Genomic DNA, 22,007 nt, shown 5'->3' with positions numbered 1-22,007 from the left:
CTTGAACCCAGGAGGCAAAGGCTGCAGTGAGCCGAAATCGCACCAGTGCACTCCAGCTTGGGCGACAGAGTGAGACTCCATCTCAAAAAAAAGGATGGAAATGTGGGAGTTATCATCATACATAAAGTCACAAAATTAAATATGATTATCTAGGGCGAAAGGTTATACAGAAACCTAGGACTCAAATGTTCCACCTCCTGAGTCCTAGGGTGGTTTGAATACATGGAGTGTGTAATGTGAAAAACAATTAGCAAAGACTAAGAAGGAGAAGTCAAAAAGGCCAGGAGAAGAAACAAGGCATGTGGTAACAGGGGAGCAAGTATAAAAGGTATTTCATGGAGTGATTGGGTCATATAGTACTAAGAGTTAGAGTGACCTTATAATTTATTATCCTAATCTAGATGCATTGGAGAGTGAAAGCAGCAGCTACAAATAATTAAAACAGGACAATAGACAGAAATAGGATTGTCCCAGGAAAAGTATAGGATGTATACTCAAACTATTCATAGGCCAATGTAGATGGGTTAAGAATTAATTGTTAGGCCGAGCGCGGTGGCTCAAGCCTGTAATCCCAGCACTTTGGGAGGCCGAGACGGGCGGATCACGAGGTCAGGAGATCGAGACCATCCAGGCTAACCCGGGGAAACCCCGTCTCTACTAAAAAACACAAAAAACTAGCCGGGCAAGGTGGCGGGCGCCTGTAGTCCCAGCTACTCGGGAGGCTGAGGCAGGAGAATGGCGTAAGCCCGGGAGGCGGAGCTTGCAGTGAGCTGAGATACGGCCACTGCACTCCAGCCTGGGCGACAGAGCGAGACTCCGTCTCAAAAAAAAAAAAAAAAAAAAAAAAAGAATTAATTGTTAGATTCAGCAAAGTAGTGGCCATAAATATCCATCAGAAGAGCAATTTCAGAGATTGGTGATGATTGGAGAATGCTAAAGAGAAAACAGAAGTAGGTAAAAACTGGAGGACAGTGAATACAGACAATTGTCTCAACACCTCAAAGGAAGGAGACAGAATAGTGATAATATGGTCAAGGGAGAAAAAAGAAGAGTGCTTTTTTGTGTGTATATGTGTATTTGCTTGTGTGTGAGTGCGTGTGTATTTAATGAGAAAAATAGTAAGTCATTATTCTCATCTTCCTACTGGGCAGGCACTACAGTCATGCCATAAAGCAATCTGTGTCCAGGACAGGAAGCATCCAAGTGAAAAACCTTCATTGGCTTCAGGTGGATGGTGGCCCATATTTTACAGATGGATGCTTTAATGCTGTGAGCCTGTGCAGTGTCATTTGGAATATTTTGTTACATCTAGAAGTAGAATTTAGCACCTTGATGATATTAAAGTTTCCAGTCTCTTCAAGACCTAAGATGCTATTTGTCTGACACGAGAGCTTACTCCAATAACAGTAAAACTCACCAGCAAGACTAACTGAATAAATCAGGAAAGGCTGGCCAGACAACATACCCTAAATTCTAGACACCAGAGTGTTAGACATGCAAAGGAGGCAGAATCACAAAGAGCGTGAATACGCCCAATAGCATAGACTTGAATCCTGTCTTTAACATCATCTGGCTATGCGACCTAAGGTAAGTTTTCAAATCTCTCCCTGATTCAGTTTTCTGAACTATAAAATAGAAATACAACAATAAGACACCTGCTTGTGTTTGTTGTGAGTGTTAAAGGAGTTAATACCCATTAAATCTTTTGGAACAATGTCTAGCACATAATAAATGTTCAAATAAAGTGAACTACAATAATTTAAATGTTGTACTTTGAGCGATGAATTGGAAAGAGACCTCGGTTTTTATTATCAAAAAGCAAATAGGTTCTAATTTTTAGATGGAATTTAAAGGCCACTTAAATAAAACCAGTAGAACAAAGTAATGTAAATGGTTAGAGCCAAAGTGATAAAATTTGAGAAACTGCAGCACATCCTGGCTCTGCTCTCAAAAGTTGAGGAACTTTGAATAAAAAACTTAGGTATTCTAAGTTGTAGTTTCCTTTAGGATAATATGTGATAATAACATATACTCTGTAGCTTCTTTGTTGAGAAAAATATACGAGGAATCCCATGTGTGGGGATATAATTACTACATATTAAATTATGCTTTCTTGTTTTCTAAGTTTTATTTTTATTTTTACCTTAAGTTCTGGGGTATATGTGCAGGATGCGCAGGTTTATTACATAAGTAAATGTGTGCCATGGTGGTTTGCTGCACCTATCAACCTATCACCTAGGTATTGAGCCCCGCATGCATTAGCTATTTTTTCTAAAGCTCTCCCTCCCCACACCCCACCTGGTGGCAGACCCCAGTGTTGTTCCCCTCCCTTTGTCCATGTATTCTCATTGTTTAGTTCCTACTTATAAGTGAGAACATGTGGAGTTTTTCTTTTCGTGTGTTAGTTTGCTGAAGATGGCTTCAAGCTCCATCCATGTCTCTGCAAAGGACATGATCTCATTCTTTTTTATAGCTGCATAGTATTTTATGGTATTTTATAAGTATCACATTTTCTTTATCCAGTCCTATCATTGGTGGGTATTGGGTTGATTCCATGTCTTTGCTATTGTGAATAGTGCCGCAATGAACTTACATGTGCATGTATCTTTGTAATACAATGATTTATATTCCTTTGGGTATATACCCACTAATGGGATCGCTGGGTCAAATGGTGTTTCTGGTTCTAGATCTTCAGAGAATTGCCACATCATCTTCCACAATGGTTGAACTAATTTGCATTCCCATCAACAGTGTAAAAGTGTTGCTATTTATCCCCAACCTCACCAGATCTGCTGTTTCCTGACTTTTTAATAATCACCATTCTGACTGGCATGAGATGGTATCTCATGATGGCTTTGGTTTATATTTCTCTAATTATCAGTGATGTTGAGCTTTTTGCCATACATTTGTTGGCATCATAATTGTCTTCTTTTGAGAATTGTCTGTTCAAGTCCTTTGCCCACATTTTAATGGTTTATTTTCTTGTAATTTAAGTTCCTTGTAGATGCTTGACATTAAACTTTGTCAGATGGATAGATTGCAAACATTTTCTCCTGCTCTGTAGGTTGCTGTTCACCATGATAATAATTTCTTTTGCTGTGCAGAAGCTCTTTAATTGGATCCGATTTGTCAATTTTTGCTTTTGTTGCAATTGCTTTTGGCGATTTTGTCAGGAAATCTTTGCCAATACCTATGTCCTGAATGGTATTTGCTAGATTTTCTTCTAGGGTTTTTATAGTTTTGGGTTTTACATTTAAGTCTTTAATCCATATCAAGTTAATTTTTGTATAAGGTGTGAGGAGGGGGTCCAGTTTCAATTTTATGCATATGGCTATCCAGTTCTTCCAGCACCATGTACTAAATAGGGAATCCTTTTCCCATTGCTTGTCTTTGTCAGGTTTGTTGAAGATCAGATGGTTGTAGATGTGTGGTCTTATTTTTGAGTTCTCTATTCTATTCCATTGGTGTATGTGTCTCTATTTGGACCAATTCTGTGCTGTTTTGGTTATTGTACCTTGTGGTATAAAGTCTGGTGTCATGATGCCTCTAGCTTTATTCTTTTTGTTTAGGTTTGTCTTGGCTATATGAGCTGTTTCTCTGTTCCACACGAATTTTATCGTATTATTATTTTTTTTATTTTTATTTTTTATTTTTGAGATGGAGTCTCTCTCTGTCACCCATGCTGGAATACAGTGTTGTGATCTTGGCTCACTGCAGCCTCCACCCCCTGGGTTCAAGCGATCTTCCCATTACAGGTGTGTGCCATCACACCTGGCTATTTGTGTATATGTGTGTATTTTTAGTAGAGATGGGGTTTTACCATGTTGGCCAGGCTGGTCTCAAACTCCTGACCTCAAGTGATCTGCCTGCCTCAGCTCCACAAAGTGCTACAATTATAGGCATGAGGCACCACACCCGGCCCCATATTAATTTTAAAATTGTTTAATTCTATGAAGAATGTTAATGGTAGTTTAATGGGAATAGCATTAAATCTGTAAATTATTTTGGGCAGTATGGCCATTTTCAAGATTTTGATTCTTCCTATCCATAAGCATGGAATGTTTTTCCATTTATTTGTGTCCTCTCTGATTTCCTTGAGCAGTGGTTTGTATGAATTAATAGTCATGGAAGAATTCCATCACAGATCTCTGTGATTTTTCCTTCACCACCTCTATTTCCATCTATATGTGTTTCCATCTATATGAGTTTTCCAGAAAGTTTTGATTTTTTATCCCAAGTATGTAGCTATTATTTTGTGACAGTATAACACTCACCATTCTAAATATTTGACAATGTTAGTTCTGTTTCTTTTCAGTCTTCTATTTTTGAGACATATTTGGTTGTATACATACTTACCTGTAAATTTACTTTTTATATTTTAATATATGTGATCATTTTTCCAAAATAAATTATACTTTTATTTTCATTATTATGGAGGAAGAGTTTCATCGAAGTTATGAATTATGTTGGTATCTTAAGTATTACAGAAGCTGTGAGCCCATCCCACTTAGTCATGGAGAAGTTAGTTGGTGCTTATACGTAAAGGAGGGACTTCCCTCTTAGGAAAATATTTCTAGCCATCTAGTGACATCGACTAGGACCAAATCAAAATGCTGCCTTTGGAATAGTGAATTTAAGTCATACCAGAGAAATTTCTCCTCAGTATGTTTGGCTTACAGTGAACAGTGTGAATGTCCACAAACAAATTGAAGCTTATTATATAATAATTATATTCTTTATGCATTCAATACTATTATGGTGCCAGCATGCACATATCAGGCACTTTGTTAGGAATTAAAGATATAAAGAAGAATACAATTTTGTTCTTGCCCTTAAGATGGAGAGACAAACAAATCAACATGTTAGAATGTCACTTTCTTTCGTCTCTTAATCTCTCAGTATAAAATATACTTATTTACAGTTGTACTGGAAACTATACGTTTCAGGGAATTTCCTTTTAGGGGTATATAAGATATACTGTGGAAGTTTGGTCATAGAAAGAGGCTTAGGAGATAATGAGGAGGTGTCTGTAATACCTGAGAGTAAGCAAAAGTTCCCTAGAGATGTCTCCTAATCTGAGCCTTAGAGTATAGTAAACAGAGGTAGCCTGACAAAGAAGAGTAGAAAGAACACGCCCAGTACATAAGGCCATAATGATCAAAGACACAGAATCTTACAACAACACAACAGGTAATTAAGCTGGAGAAATACATAGGTCAGGACTGGGGAGGCAGGAGTTCAAGTCATAGTAATCTTGCTTATTATGTAAACAAACTTCACTCTATCATTATTTTTAGTTGATTTTGACAAGTTAAATTACACAGAATTCTGGTTTATAAAACAGATTGAAAAATAGTATTTTGTTGGAATGGTGTGTGTTATAGGGAGGCACCATGTTCATCACACAGAAGTGTTATGTGTGCAGTGAGTGAGAGGGTCAACTTTTCTTATACTAGGTCACACGCTTGACCATGTGGGATAGATTTGAAGGAAATATGAAGACTAAATATAAATATCTGAATCTCATATGATTTGTGTAAAGGCTCCTGCTCAAGGACAAACTTTGTTTGTTATCCATGACAGGAGCCACTGAAAATCCTGTTAATTTATAGGATAAAATAAGATAAATTTTAAGTGCCATTGGGAAGACAAAATAATAAATTTTAGAATCATTATATTTAATGGCTAAAACTAGGCTTGGTTAACACATATAATCAAGTAATAAGCATGTTGTAACAAACTTTTAATTGTGTTTTAATGATCAATAAAGTTTGCTTTACTCCTTGAAAAATCTGTATTATATACCTGTTTTATTATCTGCCTTTGAAAATAATCCAAGTTCACATTGCCACACCACCATTTCTTTAGCTATGTTCAAGCATATCTAAATCCCTGAAGAAATGACAACACAGGCTGACACTACAGTTCCCCCTGCATCTCTACCCTTGTCTTCACATTCTGCTTGATATAGTCCTTAACAATTTATTATATTCCATTGCATTTTGCTGAATTCAGAAGTTGCTTCTTTAAGTAGTTGATTAACGAATTCATCATACCTGAGGTTCCAATCTCAAATCACATTAGTGATTACTGGAATACTTCATTTCACATAATAAATTCATGGCATATTCTTGAAATTTACACATAAATTGATTTTTTGAATACACGATATTTTCAATGAACTCTAGAGAAAGCTGTGGCACATCCTTTGGGGAAAATAAATTATCTCCTCTTAATTTATATAATTCATAAATTATTTTAATAAAATGCCTCCCTTTTATTTCTATAAAGCCACCTATTGAGACCATTTGGTCCAGGAAATGAGATGTCAGGTACCCACAGATTTCTATTTACAGTGGTGAGAAGACTGAAAGTCGAGTCTGTTAAAAATAGGTTACTGGAAATTCCTTACCTAATCTCATTTTTACAACTGTCTCTTTTACTTTACTCTCAACAATAGCCTGCACAATGATTTTTTGAAACTATGAAATTAAAATAGTTCCTAAATATTAAGCAGTAGTTCTGATGGAATATAATTTCATATCTTGGATAATGTTCCTTCTTCTGTCATTTTATAAGTGAATTGGAAAGATAAATTGATTGGAATGTATCCAGAGACTGTGAGAAGGCTGACAAGGAAACTGTCTTCTACATGGAATAGGCAATGGAATAAAACATATTTAGCTCAGGGAAGAGAAGGTTCAGTACAGACATAGTAGCTCTTTATATATTTCTGAAGAATTGTTCTGTGGGAAAAATTAGTAAGCTTATTGTAATCCCTCAGGAACTCAGATCACAATTAGGAATCAGAAAAAAGAAAAATGAAAACTTCAAAAAAGTCACTAGAGTTGCTCTAAATGGGAATAAGCTGCTTCTTGAAGTACCACACCTATAGTCACTGGAAGTATTCAAAAGAAAAGCCAAGTAGCCACCTCTCCAGCACCTCTTACATGAAATGAATCTTGAAGCACCCTTCATAAATTCCAGCTCAAAGAGTCTGAGTATCTAGTAAATTATAGCAATGACTATAACATCCATAGCTCCTCTTATCAAGGCATGGACTCGATTTCCCATTAAGCAGTAATTCTGGACTTGGTCATATGACTTGGTCTAGACAATGATGTGTTAGTAAGCAGAGGCTCAAAAAGGACTTGAGTAGTACCCATGGTCCTGTGTTGCTGCTTTTGGAGCCTTCTACTGAGTGAATAAGGCCGTACTACCCTGTTACATGATGAAGTGATTACATAGAAGGGATAAGCCATCCCAGCTATAGATCTCCACTACTACCAACACAATGGATCCTTCTCTAGCTGAACGGATATCTGACAAAAAGGCATGATTGAGCCAAGAATGTCTCCAACTTCACAGATAATTCCAGACTAGCTTTCCAATCTACAGAGTTGAGGGCCAAATCGCTGGTTATTCCTTTAAGGCAAAAAGATTCATAGTTGTTATGCAGCAATTAAAAATGACAAATATGTACAAAGTGTTACAGACCAAATAAAGGTAATTATCTTCAGAATGAAAAATGTCATGGAGTCCTGAATTTCTTGAAAAGAAAAAGCACATAATGAGTTTGAAGGATGGGCGGAATATAAATAGAGGGATAATTAGGAACTGCAAAGTGGAAATATTATGAACAGTATGACCCAGTTGTTCTTTGATTGCAAGAACAGAAGACAACTTTGACTAAAGATAAAGAGGAATTTGTGTGAAGACACAGAAAATAGTTTAGAAAAGCAAAGGAGGGACTAAACAAATGGTCCCTTCAAAGGGCAAAGCAGTAATAGGGCAAACAAAAATTTTAAATAAATTTTACGACATATTAGTGAAAGAGGTAGGCTTAAATAAAGTCAAGAAAAAGATGAAGAAAGGAGGTAAGCTAAGATTAAAAATAAGAGCTGTGTGACATTTGGGTAAACATATGCTAAGTTTTCTTTGAGAAGGTCAATAAAACCACTAGGCTAATCACAAATACTAGAGAAATTGTACATGTTCAATTTTCCCACAAAAGTATGTACCTCTACTATATATTAGTAATATTCAGTTTATTTTATAATACATTTGTAGCCAAAACCTCACAAGAGACTCAGATTATTTTTAGTAAATCTCCCCACTTAAGACAAAATATTATAAAGCGCTTCGTGTCAAAACATATTTTCAAAGTTATTTCCATAGCAGTGCAAATCTTTTCCTTCTCTCCCTCCTCCACCCACATGCAATGTCGTCAACAAAGTCAGCAGGAGTTCACACATATGCATGCAAATTGTTAGAGAACTACAGGGAAGATGGGGTTGGAATAGTTATGAATAGTAGCATTATGCCAATTTTTAAATTAAAAGATTAGAGAAAGTTTATAAAAATAAATGTGGAGAATGATTTAATACAATTGTAATAATCACTTTCATGTATATAACATTTTCTTCTTATGACAAACTTCTTCAGGATAGGGAGACATATCAGACTTTATTAATAAAAGGAAAAAAAAACATATCATAGGGAAAATATTCAACCAGTCAGATAAATGTTAGGAAGACTATCCAATCTGTGTGTATTTTCTATAATGCTTATGAAGCAAAATATGGAATTTCCTTTCCATAACTTTGAGCTAAAATATCTGTACTGCTATTAAGATATACTCTAAGGAACAGTAGAAAAACAGAGGTTCAATTAGAACTGGGAATTGAGAAGACAGAGAAGGTTGAGCAAAGGTTTTTTTGTTGTTGTTGTTTTATGAGACGAAGTCCTGCTCTGTGGCCAGACTGGAGTGCAGTGGCACGATTTTGGCTCACTGCAACCTCTAACTCCCTCATTCAAATGATTCTCCTGCCTCAGCCTCCCAAGTAGCTGGGATTACAGGCACATGCCACCACATGGAGCTATTTTTTTGTATTTCTAGTAGAGATGGGGTTTCACCATGTTGACCAGGATAGTATCGATCTCCTCACCTCATGATCTGCCAGCCTCGGCCTCACATAGTACTGGGATTACAGTCGTGAGCTACCACACCTGGCCAGAACAAAAGTTTTAAATAAATTTTACGACATATTAGTGAAAGAGGTAGGCTTAAATAAAGTCAAGAAAAAGATGAAGAAAGGAGGTAAGCTAAGATTAAAAATAAGAGCTGTGTGACATTTGGGTAAACATATGTTAAGTTTTCTTTGAGAAGGTCAATAAAACCGCTAGGCTAATCACAAATACTAGAGAAATTGTACATGTTCAATTTTCCCACAAAAGTATGTACCTCTACTATATATTAATAAAAATAAATTTTATTAGGGAAAGGACACCCTACTTAATAAATGGTGCTGGGAAAACTGGCTAATCACATGTAGAAGAACGAAACTGGATCCCTATCTCTCACCATATAATAAATCAACTTTAGATGTATCAAAGACTTTAAGACCAAAGCCATAAAAATTCTAGAAGATAACCTAGGAAAAACTTTTTTGGGCATTGACTTAGACAAAGAATTTATGACTAAGACCCCCAAAGCAAATGTAACAAAAACAAAAATAAATAAATAAGGTCTAATTAAGCTAAAAATCTTCTCTACAGCAAAGAAATAGTCATCAAAGAAAACAGGCAAACCACAGAATGGGAGAAAATATTTGCAAAGTATGCATCTGACAATGAACTAATGCAAGGAACTCAAATGAGCAAGAATAAAACAACTCCATCAAAAAGTGAACATGTAACATGAACAGACATTTCTCAAAAGTAGAAGATATATACATGGTCAATAAACATATGAACAAAATATTCAATATCACTAATCATGAGGGAATGCAAATTAAGACCACAATGAGATACCACCTTACTCCTGCACTAATGACCATTATTAAAAAGTCAAAAAACAATAGATGCTGATACACTGCTAGTGGGAATGTAAATCAGTACAGCCTCTATGGAAAACAGTGTGGATATTTCTTTAAAAACTTAAAGTAGATCTATAATTTGATCCAGAAATCCCACTATTGAGTATTTACCCAAAGGAAAAGAAGTTGTTGTATCAAAGACACCTGCACATGTATGTTTATTGCAGCCCAGTTCACAATTGCAAAGACACGGAATCAACTTAGGTGCCCACTGACAAATGAGTGGATAAATAAAACGTGGTATATGTACACCATGGAATACTACTTGATCATTAAAAATAACAAAATAATGTCTTTTTCAGCAACTTGGATGGAGCTGGAGGCCATTATTTTAAGTCCGTGTGCTGTACACCAGTCAGAGCAATTATATAAAATATAAGTTAACATCATGCTGCTTCTCACCTCAAAACCCTCCAAGAGCTCCCCTTTCCTCATTATATAAAGTCAATGTTCTTACATGACCTGGTCTACTGCAATCATTTTGGTCTCAGTTCACACAATTTTACCCCTTGGTCACTCAGGGCAGCTGCACTGGCGTCTTCACTCTTCCAAGCTATTTGCTTTGCTTAGACTTCTTTCCTGCAGATATTTCCATGCTTTACTTCTTTACCTACTTAAAGTCTTTCTCAAATGTTATCTTAAATAAACCCACCTTGATTCCATAATATAACACATTTTTTACTTGCTTACTATGCAATCATTTATTGTCTCTCTTTCCTTCCTAGAATGTAAGGTAAAAGACAGCAGAAAATGTTTTCATGTGTATCTTTTATTGTTGTTGTATCCCCAAATTCAACAAATAGTGTCTTTCATGTAATAGATACCTAAAATATTTGAGTAAATGAAAAAAATTTAAAGAAATATTCAAAAAAGTAGAATTTATGAACACTTTGGGAAGATTTATTTTGAGAGAGTAGTGCAGGTGTATGCAATGCACTACAATGTTTATCTCACTTAAAATATTTGTGACACATTCCATTTGATCTTCAGATAAAATGATAATAACAATAAGTTGTAAATGGTTTAGAGATAGTCATCTGTCTGTAAAATATCCATACAATATTATATCTTGGGATCACTCTTATTTTTCTGTTGTCCTCTAAGGAAGAACTTTAGATAAGAACTAAATATAGGAACCTTCCCCAGTCAAACACAGGAGAATTTCGTTTTTGGGCAGTTTGCATGATTATACATACAGCATTTGAAATGTTTTCTATTTAAATAGATTAAATGTTCACAGCTACTCCTATTCTGTCTATGCCATTCAAGTTATGTGTGTACATCAATGTTTCTTTTTTGAAACAAACAGTTTTGGAGCTACTATAAGTATAATAAGTATATATTGTATATTGGATGCTGCATGCTTGTGGTGAAAACAGAAGTCTTTACCATCGGACAAACCTGAGATTAAATTCAGCTCTTCTCTTTACAGGTTGTATAGCCTTGAGCATGTTGCCTAACTTCTTTGAATCTTTAGTTGAGTAAATGTGATTTGGAGGTGGTGCTATCACCCACCACTTTATTGCAAAGATGAAGTAAGATAATGCTTATAATATACAGTGGAGTTAGACAGTGACTGGAACAAGAAATGATCCATAATATTACTGATCATAACTAAAATTTATTGAGCACTTATATTCCAAACACTCTCATAAGTGCCTTATAATACACATATATAAGATACATATTATCTTATACATATATATGATACATGTAAGATAATACTTTCACTCAAGCATCTCTGTAAACAGAGGAGGGAAAAGTAATCCACATTTTGTACAGGGCTTACAGCTCCACACAGAATTTGCTGATTCTCTTTCCCATTTTCCTCAGATGCAAGAATGAACTGTACTGTCTTGAATTCCAAAGCAATTAAATAATGTTTCTCTACCATTTAGGGCTTCTTGAGATAGAGTCTCACTCTGTTGCCCAGGCTGGAGTGGAGTGGTGAGATCTTGGTTCACTGCAACCTCCATCTCCTGGGTTCAAGCAATTCTCCTGCCGCAGCCTCCCGAGTAGCTGGGACTATAGGCGCATGCTGCCATGCCAATTTCTTTGTATTTTTTAGTAGAGATGGGGTTTCACCGTGTTGCCCGGGCTGGCCTTGAACTCCTGAGCTCAGGCAATCTGCCCGCCTCGGCCTCCCAAAGTGCTGGGATTACAGGCATGAGCCACCGCATCCTATCTATTTTTATTTATGTATTTTTTAAGATGCTCAGAGAGTTCGTTCTTTCTTCATTTTTCCTTTGCAAAGACATTGTCATGTAGCTCCCTTACTCGAGGAGAGGGAGCTTCTAGTTTCTGAATTCGGTGCACACAAACTCCAAAATCAAGAAACAAAATCTTCCCCAAACTGTTTGGAGTGGCTATGGTTGTGGGCAGCAATCACAGGTGTAGGCTGGTATGAAATCCAAGTGCGGGAGGATAAAGACAGGGCCTGAAGCATACCTCAGGGTGTAAAGCAAAAGAATAGACAGAACCAAGGGCCTCTGAGATGTAGAAGCCTCTCCCGCTTGAGCGCCCAAGGAAAACACTGAATAATAATTTGGGAAAATGAATCCACGCATAACAGTAAAACTTGAAAACACTGCACAAGAAAACTGCTCCAGCACTGTTGAATGGAGACATAAAAGGGACAAGAAAGCCTAGAGACTGACCTGTATATATTGTAAGCATGGGCGTTTTCAAAGAGGTATGTAAATGCTTTAAAGCTACACACAGCAAAAGAAGAATAAAGTTCTCCATGGACAGTCAGAAGCTGGCTAAAACTAAAATAAAGGGAAAAAGAAAGAGAAAGAAAGAGAGCTTCAATCCCGATCAGAAGAGTGACACGAATTACAAAATATATGAACTCTGACTAGGTATCAGTCACTATTTGACTATATACTTATACCTGTATTTGTGTGTGTATCTATACGTATTATCTCATTTGACCCTCAGACTACTCTGTAAGAGAGAAATTATTACCTACTTTACAGGGGTTCTGAATTGAGGCTTAAAAGTATTAGTATGAGTTCTAAGGTTACTCAGCTATTTAATGTAAAAACAGGATTTAAACTCACACCTACACTGTTTCTAAGTTCCTTCTCTTAATTACCATGCTGGCTTTTCAAGAAAGTGTCTTTCCAGTTCTTGTTGGAATTATTATCAGAGCCCTACTAGCAGCAGCTATTCTTAACAACCTGAAAGAAAATATTCCATTCAGCTGTTTTCAGCAATTTGTTGCTCATGACCACATAATGTTTACCCATGGCCTGTTAATTACATATCTTTCTATGCCAAAAATGCCAATCCATTTAAACAAGCAGTTGAACTTCGTTATTTATTTTTGTGTACCCCCCATCCACTAATCCCTTTCTCTAAAGCAATCAGGAAAATATTACATTAGTTATCTTCAGAGTATATGGCAATATGTAAGATATCAGCGGAATTTAACTACAGAGGATAGACATACAAATAGTTTCTGTTATGAGGTTTCCTCTTTTGTTGGCCAGATTTCTTCCTGGAATATACTGCAATATCACATTTGGTTTGGCATTTAAATTTGTAGGGAGAATGCAAGGAATATGGTTGGTTATAGGTATGGTGAACATAAAATGTATAATCCTACTTGAAAGTTTTAGGGAGTAAATTGCTGGACAGTGTATCTACTCAATACATAGATATTGCGACTATTCTTGGAAAACGGAGACAATTTGCCCAGTTATGTGTTGCTTCATCTCTTTGGAAGTGTGAAGAGTTTTAAACACATTTTAATATTTTTGTACTTTTCCTGGCAAATCATGGATGTATCTTTCCAATGTCAGCTACTTATTTATAGCCCAGCAGTGCACTAGATCCCTGAAAATGACAGACTGGTTTGCTCAAAATGAAAGGAAAGTTGAGTGCTGGATGGTTGGGTCTTATTTGATAGGAAATTAAAACATATATTTGCAGATAACTCAAGCCATTCCTTCCCTGCATAAGTGAAAACAATCATTAAAGTTCTCTTCTCTACTTACAGTATGGTCTGAGCTTTCCAGTTTGTACCGGGTTCACAAAACTCAAAGACATAATTACCTTCCCCGGTTCCTCCAATTCACCTGTGGATGTGAGCTTTATGCTCTTTCTCTCTTAAACTAGGGATTTTAACATATTTCATATATTGTTAGCCACTCAAAAGAAAGCCTTCATTCATGTGCCTCCATTATTACTTTATTAATATGTGTATTTTTGAAAATGTAGATTTCTTGGTATTACCTACCATACCCAAGTTTTATCAAAAATGGAGAAAAGCAGTCAAGTCTTATGTTTATGTAAGTCATGTGAACTCTTTAAAGGCAAGGGAGTTTATTTTATGAATAATTTATGTCTTCTCAATATGCACGTGTCAGTGAGTATTATTGAATGGATAAATTAATTATTTGTTGAATATTAATGGTTGAAATTGAGAGGGGCTTGAATTATCTAATAACAATCATTTTTAGCAAAGGTATCTGAGGCAAATTCACATTCAGAATCCTCTAATCCCCATTCCAGTTTCTTTAAATTCTTTTTTACTGGAGAAAAAAACTATGTATTTGAAATACCTAAATTACTGTGTTGACTAAAAACTCAACCATATTGACCCATGACATCTTCTGAGACCCAGATGGGTGGATCAATTTATTTTATGGCAACCCATGAACAGCTGTCCACAATAATTTCTAATGACTTCATTTGATTCTGACACACAATGTCTTGACCTCATCATCTGGGCCCATCTGTGAGAATGGCAGGAAGCCCTCAAGCAAGGTGGCAGGCCACAGGCCATCTGTAGCCTGGCACAGGTAGGAGGGTGGGTGGAGTGGAGCTGGCAGAATGATGTTGCCACCAAGCCAAGTCTTTTCATAGCAGCAGCTTGGCCACCTCTCAAATTTGCCTTTTTAAAAAAATACATATATATATATATATATATATATATATATATTTTTTTTTTACTTTTATTCATGACCAGTAACAACCAGGGAAAAATAAAAGAGTGTAAAATAAAATCTAGCGAAGGCCGTGAAATAAAAGGAACTAAAAGTCACCAAAAGGTAGATTGGGTTGTGATTAAGAAGTAAAGAAAAACAAAAGGCATTAAAAATAATTATCATGGCCGTAGAGTGCTGGAGCTACAGGATAACTCAGAGTAAGAAGTTCTACTTCTATATTAGACAAAACTGAGGTCCATAGAGAAATGATTTATGTACTACTAATAAATCCACAAAACTCCATATCTTTATATTACTACAAAGTGAGTCCCAAGAAGGTAAGGATTATCTATTTTGTTCAAGGAAGTATCTCCAAACTTACAATAATGCCTTAAACGTAGTAGCCATTTATTAAATGTGTATGAATAAATCTCAAAGGTTTTTGTTGTTGAAGTCAGTGTAATACATTTTTAAGATATTAAAGTCAGAGTCAAACAGATATGGTATGAATACTGATTACTACCTACTAGACATGTAATTCAGGGCTAGCAAGTGTTTTGATTGGATGGAGAAGGAACAAAGCCTTGGATAGAGTTAATCCACATATTATATCCTGCAAGGAAGAAAGGAAGAGAGGGAAGGAGGGAGAGAGGAAGTGAGGGAGGAGGGAAAGAGGAGAGAGGAAGGAAGAGAGAAGGATGAGGGTGGAAAGGTGAAAGTAAAAAGGGGAAAACAAAGAAAGAAAAGGGAAAGAAGAAGAAAAGAAAGAATATGAGAGAAAGAAAATAAGAAGGAAGGAGAGGCCAACAACCCAATAAAAAGATGTTCAACACGAGTGCCATTAGAAAAATGCAAATTATAACCACAATAAGATACCACTTTATACCCATTAGGATGGCTATTATTAAAAAAACCACACACACCAAAACCAGAAAATATCAAGTGTTTGTGAGGATGTAAGGAAATTAGAAACTTTGTGAACCACAAGAGGAAATGTAAAATGTTGTAGTCACTGTGGAAAACACTTTGCTGGTTCCTCAAAAAGTTAAACACGAGACTTCCATATGATCCAGCAATTTCATTTCTAGACGAAAAAGAATTGACAGACACTTGTACACCAGTGTCCAGTGTCCTTCATATTATTCACAATCGCTAATAGGTAGAAATAACCCAAATGGTCATCAACAGAAGCATGGTAAACAAAATATGATATATGAATACAACGGAATATTAGTCAATCTTAAAAGGAATAAAATTTTGATACATGCTACAACATGATTGAACCTTGAAAACAGTATGCTAAGTGAAATAAGTGAGACACAGATGAACATATCGTATGATTCCACTTATACAAAGTACCTAAAGCATTCAAATTCAAAGAGACAGAAGGTAAAATAGAGGTTACTAGGGGCAAGATGGTCTTCCAGAGGGAAGGGGAAATGGTGAGTTATTGCTTAATGGGTACAGAGGTTCTGCTTGAGATGATGAAAAAGTTTTGGAGATGAATAGTAACAATTGTTGTATAACACCATTACTGTACTTAAAGCCATTGAATCATCCAATTAAATATGGTTGAAATGGCTAGTTTTATGTTATGTGTATTTTATCACAATAAATATATTAAAATAAAAGAGAGCTAATATACAACTAATGAACAATTAGGAGGGAAAAAAAATTAATGGACAGTGCTTTGTTGCCTACCCAGTTTTTATTCCCTCACTTTTCTTATATCTCTTAAATTTACCATTGAATGATAGTAAAAGGAAATGAGGATAATTTCATCCAAATTGCCAGAACGATAGTTTAAGAGATTTTAAAGCAGGGACAAGTCAATTAGATCATTGACTTGCTCTGGCCATATAATTTTTCTTTCTAATTATGTAAAAATTTATAAATTTTTGTTGATATTTATTAGAAGCAATTTTCTACTATTCTCCAGTTGTAAGTGAGAAGAATATACATAAATCTAATGGCAGGCACTTTACAACCACAAGGAAGGCATCCTTAGAATGGTTCAGCCACATGGTGAAGGGTATATCTTGGGAAAACAAATCTCAAATTAAAATGGAGCTGGCATCTTGATAGAAAGCTACATGGATCCTACACTGCCTCTGGTTGTGCTTAAACAGTAATGACATGGTTTTCAATTATTTTTCAGACAAAATAATTATATTAGAAAATTAGAAATACCAAATAAGACCTTCCTTGGACTAGCTTTCCTCACTGATGCATTTTTATTAAAATGTTTGAAAAAAGTAATCAGATTTCCACAAATATATCCCCTAACATTGTAAATCTGTAATTCCTTCAACCATAATCTAAGACCTGAATTGTCCTCTTCTTGGCCTCAGAGATTTTTTATATCCTTACATAAAAAGACACAGTAACTCAGGAAAGGGGATGGTTTATTTGTAGAACTGCTTAATAGCAGCTGCATGATCGTATGCTGAACATTTTCATAATTGGACTAGGTGATCTCTTTTGCAAATAAAGCTTTTTTTATTTTCTTATTCAACCTGAGGACCAATCTAGATTGATCTCCTGTAGTTTAAACAAAGGAACTCATATGAAAAGTTATGGAATGTCTCTGACTTTCTTGGAAATGCCAGTTAAGATAGTGTCTAAATGATCTTTCCAAATGTATGAAGTATCTAAACAAACAGACCAAGATGTCTTTCTAAATAATAATGTGATAAAATGAAGAAGCATAGCTGGCATAAAGCTTCCTGGGGTATGAGCTTCCATTTCTTTCTCAGCTTCTAATTAACATGTGATATTATCATTCCCCAACTTTACAGGGCATGAAAAATAACATTGACTTTATATATTCATGCATACTACATGCATACATGTACACATACATAAATACATACATCACATAAAGTGCATGCATATGTAAAATAAACCTCCTCCCTTCCAGATCTATTCTGAGAGTGGAATTTTCAAGCAAGACCTTAGATGGAAGAAAAGCCTACACGGTCAGCTCATCAATTTGGAGGATCCTTGGGAGACACTAAATGTTCTATTCCTATGAGAAGGAAGATCCTTATATACTCAAAGGCAAGTCTGACCGTCATGATAAAATGCAATGTTGTACTTACACATAAGTCAAATAAAGTATTTTCCCATTTGAATCCACTTCAAAAGAGCAAGAGAGTTCCACTTATTCAAATGTACTTTCTCAATGGCCTACTGTTGCACAGAATATCCCGAGGATACAAATTTCCATTTACCAATATAGAACCCCTAACATATAAACAGATCTCTATGAAACAAGTAATATTATATCATTTATCAAAATTTGCATTTTAGAAAAATACCTGGAGCCAGAATATTACCTGAGAGTGTGTTTTAATTGTGGAGGGCTTAGTAAAAGAGAACATTGCATGGAGACAAATGATGGCTTTTCAAACAAACAATGTTTTTTTTTTCTTTTTTTTGAGACAGTCTCTATCGTCTGGCCTGGCATGCTGTGGTGCGATGTTGGCTTACTACAACCTTGGCATTCCAGGCTCAAACGATCTCCCACCTCAGCCTCCCCATTAGCTGGGTCTACAGGTGCATAACACCACTTTGAGCTAATTTTTGCTTTTTTTTGTTGTAGAGACAGGGTTCTCCATGTTGCCCAGGCTGGTCTCAAACTCCTGGGTTCAAGTGATCTGCCCACCTCAACCTCCCAAAGTGCTGGGACTAGAGGCATGAACCTCCACGTCTGGCCAGGCAATCTTAAGAATTGACTTTGGGCTGGGCGCAGTGGCTCACGTCTGTACTCCCAGCACTTTGGGAGGCTGAGGCAGGTGGTTCACCTGAGGTCGGGAGTTCAAGACCACCCTGACCAACACGGAGAAACCCTGTCTCTACTAAAAATACAAAATTAGTTGGGCGTGGTGGCAGATGCCTGTAATCCCAGACACCCAGGAGGCCGAGGCAGGAGAATCGCTTGAACTCGGGGAGGCGGAGGTTGCGGTGAGCTGAGATCACACCACTGCACTCCAGCTTGAACAACAAGAGCAAAACTCTGTCTCATAAAAAAAAAAAAAAAAAAAAAAAAAACCAGACACTTTGGCACCTTTTGTGCTTGTCACCATTGGAAGTCATTTAATCTTACTGAGTCCTAAAGGGTTATTTCCAGGATTTTATAAAAGGTAAAACATCTAGCAGAATCCCTGGTACCCAATAGTCAATGCTTATTCATGGAAAGCACCATGACTTTGAGGACTTAAAGTAAAAAAACCGCAACAAAAATGGAGAACCAGTAGCACAGAGGATAAGAGAGGCTGGGATGTACAGAGAAAAGGAATGGAATGGACACACTGGACCATTAGTTCCATGTATGTTTCACCAGTGGCAGGGCCAGCCCTGAATGAGGCATGGAGTCCACAGTGAGCCTGCAAGATCTTGCCAGCTCTACACTCTTCAGCGGAAAGTTTGTCTGATTAAATCTCACATGTTCAGTTTTAGTGTCCTACTAGGATAATGATCTTCATTCCCTAGTCATTTTAATTTTTAATTGACTGCCAATATTGCGGATTTGCTGATGTAGACATTGCCTTACGTGGATCAAGGAAAATGTCATCATGAGGCAGCAATGGGTCCATGAGTTTCCATTGTTAAATTAAAAAGAAGTGCAGGGATCAATTTTCCATTAAATGGAAGATAAATTGTTATCCAAGAGTTGATCAGAATTTGTCAATGTCTAAATATAGAACAGAAAGCACACATTATTCATTATCAACTCAAAGTAATTCAAGGACAAGTAGATATTCACTAGCTCTTCTAAAGAAATGAATAGAAAAAAGCAACAACAATTTTTAAAAATCCAGTGGGTTCTAAAACTGCTATTTTGACATATTAAATAATAGCCCAGTGATTAAGTTTGAATGTTGTAATCAGGAAGGTGTGAGTCAAAGTGTAACATCCACAACCTGCTACCTTTTTAATCTGGAGAAATTACCTAAACTCTAACTTTTAATAAATACACCTGCAAAATGGAGATAATTGTAATTTGAATTACATAAGATTATTGTAAAAATCAAATGACAACATGCAGGCAAATGATGTAACACAGTCTGACACGTATCAACAACTTAAAAGCTGTGAGTTTCTGTTATTTTACACTTGCATATCAGTGCTGAATCCCTAAGATAATCATAAATATAAATAAATTTCCTAAGCCCTGGCTGGGAACAAAAGCAAAGCATCATTCTTAAGTCCAGGGTTTTACCTATACAGCATCTCTTAACGAAAGGTTGGTTCATTCTCATATCCTGTCATTTGTAAACTAATTTAAAGATTTGAATGACTCACTCCTTCATATTAACTATGAAAAATGAAATGTTCGCCGGGCGCGGTGGCTCAAGCCTGTAATCCCAGCACTTTGGGAGGCCGAGACGGGTGGATCACGAGGTCAGGAGATCGAGACCATCCTGGCTAACACGGTGAAACCCCGTCTCTACTAAAAATACAAAAAACTAGCCGGGCGAGGTGGCGGGCGCCTGTAGTCCCAGCTACTCGGAGGCTGAGGCGGGAGAATGGCGGGAACCCGGGAGGCGGAGCTTGCAGTGAGCCGAGATCGCGCCACTGCACTCCAGCCTGGGCGACACAGCGAGACTCCGTCTCAAAAAAAAAAAAAAAAAAAAGAAAAATGAAATGTTCTTCCAAATTTGACATTCTATTTATAAAAATACACAAAGGAAATGTGTTTAAAATTAACATTTGAAGACCTTATTGTCACTTGCTGAATAGCTTGACAATTATTGTTGTTTCTTGAGAAGCATAATTACTCCCAAGTTGTTCATACATTTAAACAGATAACATTGCCATAAAATCAGAGAACATTCTCAGTCAAGGGTATGAAGATAAAAGATCTCCTGTGGGAGAGGTGATTATTGAGTGGTGTTCCCAGCTGTATAATGGTATGTTTCAACTTTAAGAAACTGACTCCCCAAACTTATGTTTATTAACTGCAATAAAAGATAAGCCACTCTAGGGTTATATTCATCTAGGAAGATGTAAAACAAATGAATGGGGAAAAGAAAAAGTCTTCTGGCCAGGATTGTCAGAGACTACATATGGAGTGAGAAATAAAAAAATGAAAAGAGGTCAGCTGCAGTATTTAACAAAAACCAGTTTGGACAGTTAAAGAACGCATACCAAATCAGAACAGCCATCTTGTTTTACATAGTATTATTTTGTTTTTGTAAAAAAGGTAAATGATAACTGAAATATTTAAAAACTTCGAAAGAAGTTTAAAAACAAGGTACAAATACCAAGCATAATCTCACCAAAATAAACGCATATTCTCACACCTTGAACATTATTTCACATATTCCTCTGGTCTCAATCTCCATATAGATGCATACATAAAATTTTAACAGAGGACTGTACTATGTATGTGATTTTTATAAGTTTTAAAATAATAGTCATTATTCAACTTAGCAAATACGGTTTTATATTGTAATGTTTAGTGTTGTCTCATTTCATTATATGTATATTCTCTAATTTATTTGCAAATTTTTTAAGGAAATGTGGTTCAATTTTAGTTTTCCTGATATTAGAAACTAGTGGTGGGGTGTGTGTACACCTCCTTGCACTTGTGTAATAATTTTATTGAGTCAAAGCATAGACTCCATTCCCTAAGGAACGTCACTGTAAAAATAAATAAAATAAAATCAGGTCACCTTGATTCTAGTCCTAGGTAAAATTTCATTCACTCTCTACATCTTTGTCTCAGTTTGCATGCTGGTAAAGTGAGAAAGTTAAGAATGCTGTCTAAGGTCTTTTTCAGCTCCAAACTTCAGGGTATAAAAATAGAGAGGGGTTGAAACAGTAATAATTTGAAAGTAACCAATAAGTAACACAATGAGGATATAAAAACATAAATTCATCTTCCACAGTCAAAGAGGCATCAGAGGAGCTGGGTTATAATCTCATTTCATATACTGACACTTCAATAAAATATACTGGATTAAGTCTTATAGCCATTTTTTAAATGCGGAAACCAAAGCCAGAAATGGAGAACTTTCCCTTAAATTATGTAACTAGCTAGTGTCAAACCAATTGGCTCAAGCCAGATTTCAAGACTCTGACGCAGGGCTTTAAGTATCAACAAAACTGCTGATTAAAGAAAAGTCATGAGGTGCTAAATTAATGTCAAAACATATTACAGTTCAAAAGGGGCATGGGCAAGCAATTT

This window comes from Trachypithecus francoisi, unplaced genomic scaffold (genome assembly GCF_009764315.1).
Source record: "Trachypithecus francoisi isolate TF-2019V2 unplaced genomic scaffold, Tfra_2.0 Contig01579, whole genome shotgun sequence".
In the NCBI taxonomy this organism is placed as follows: Eukaryota; Metazoa; Chordata; class Mammalia; order Primates; family Cercopithecidae; genus Trachypithecus; species Trachypithecus francoisi.
Note: the sequence above shows the minus strand (reverse complement) of the source record.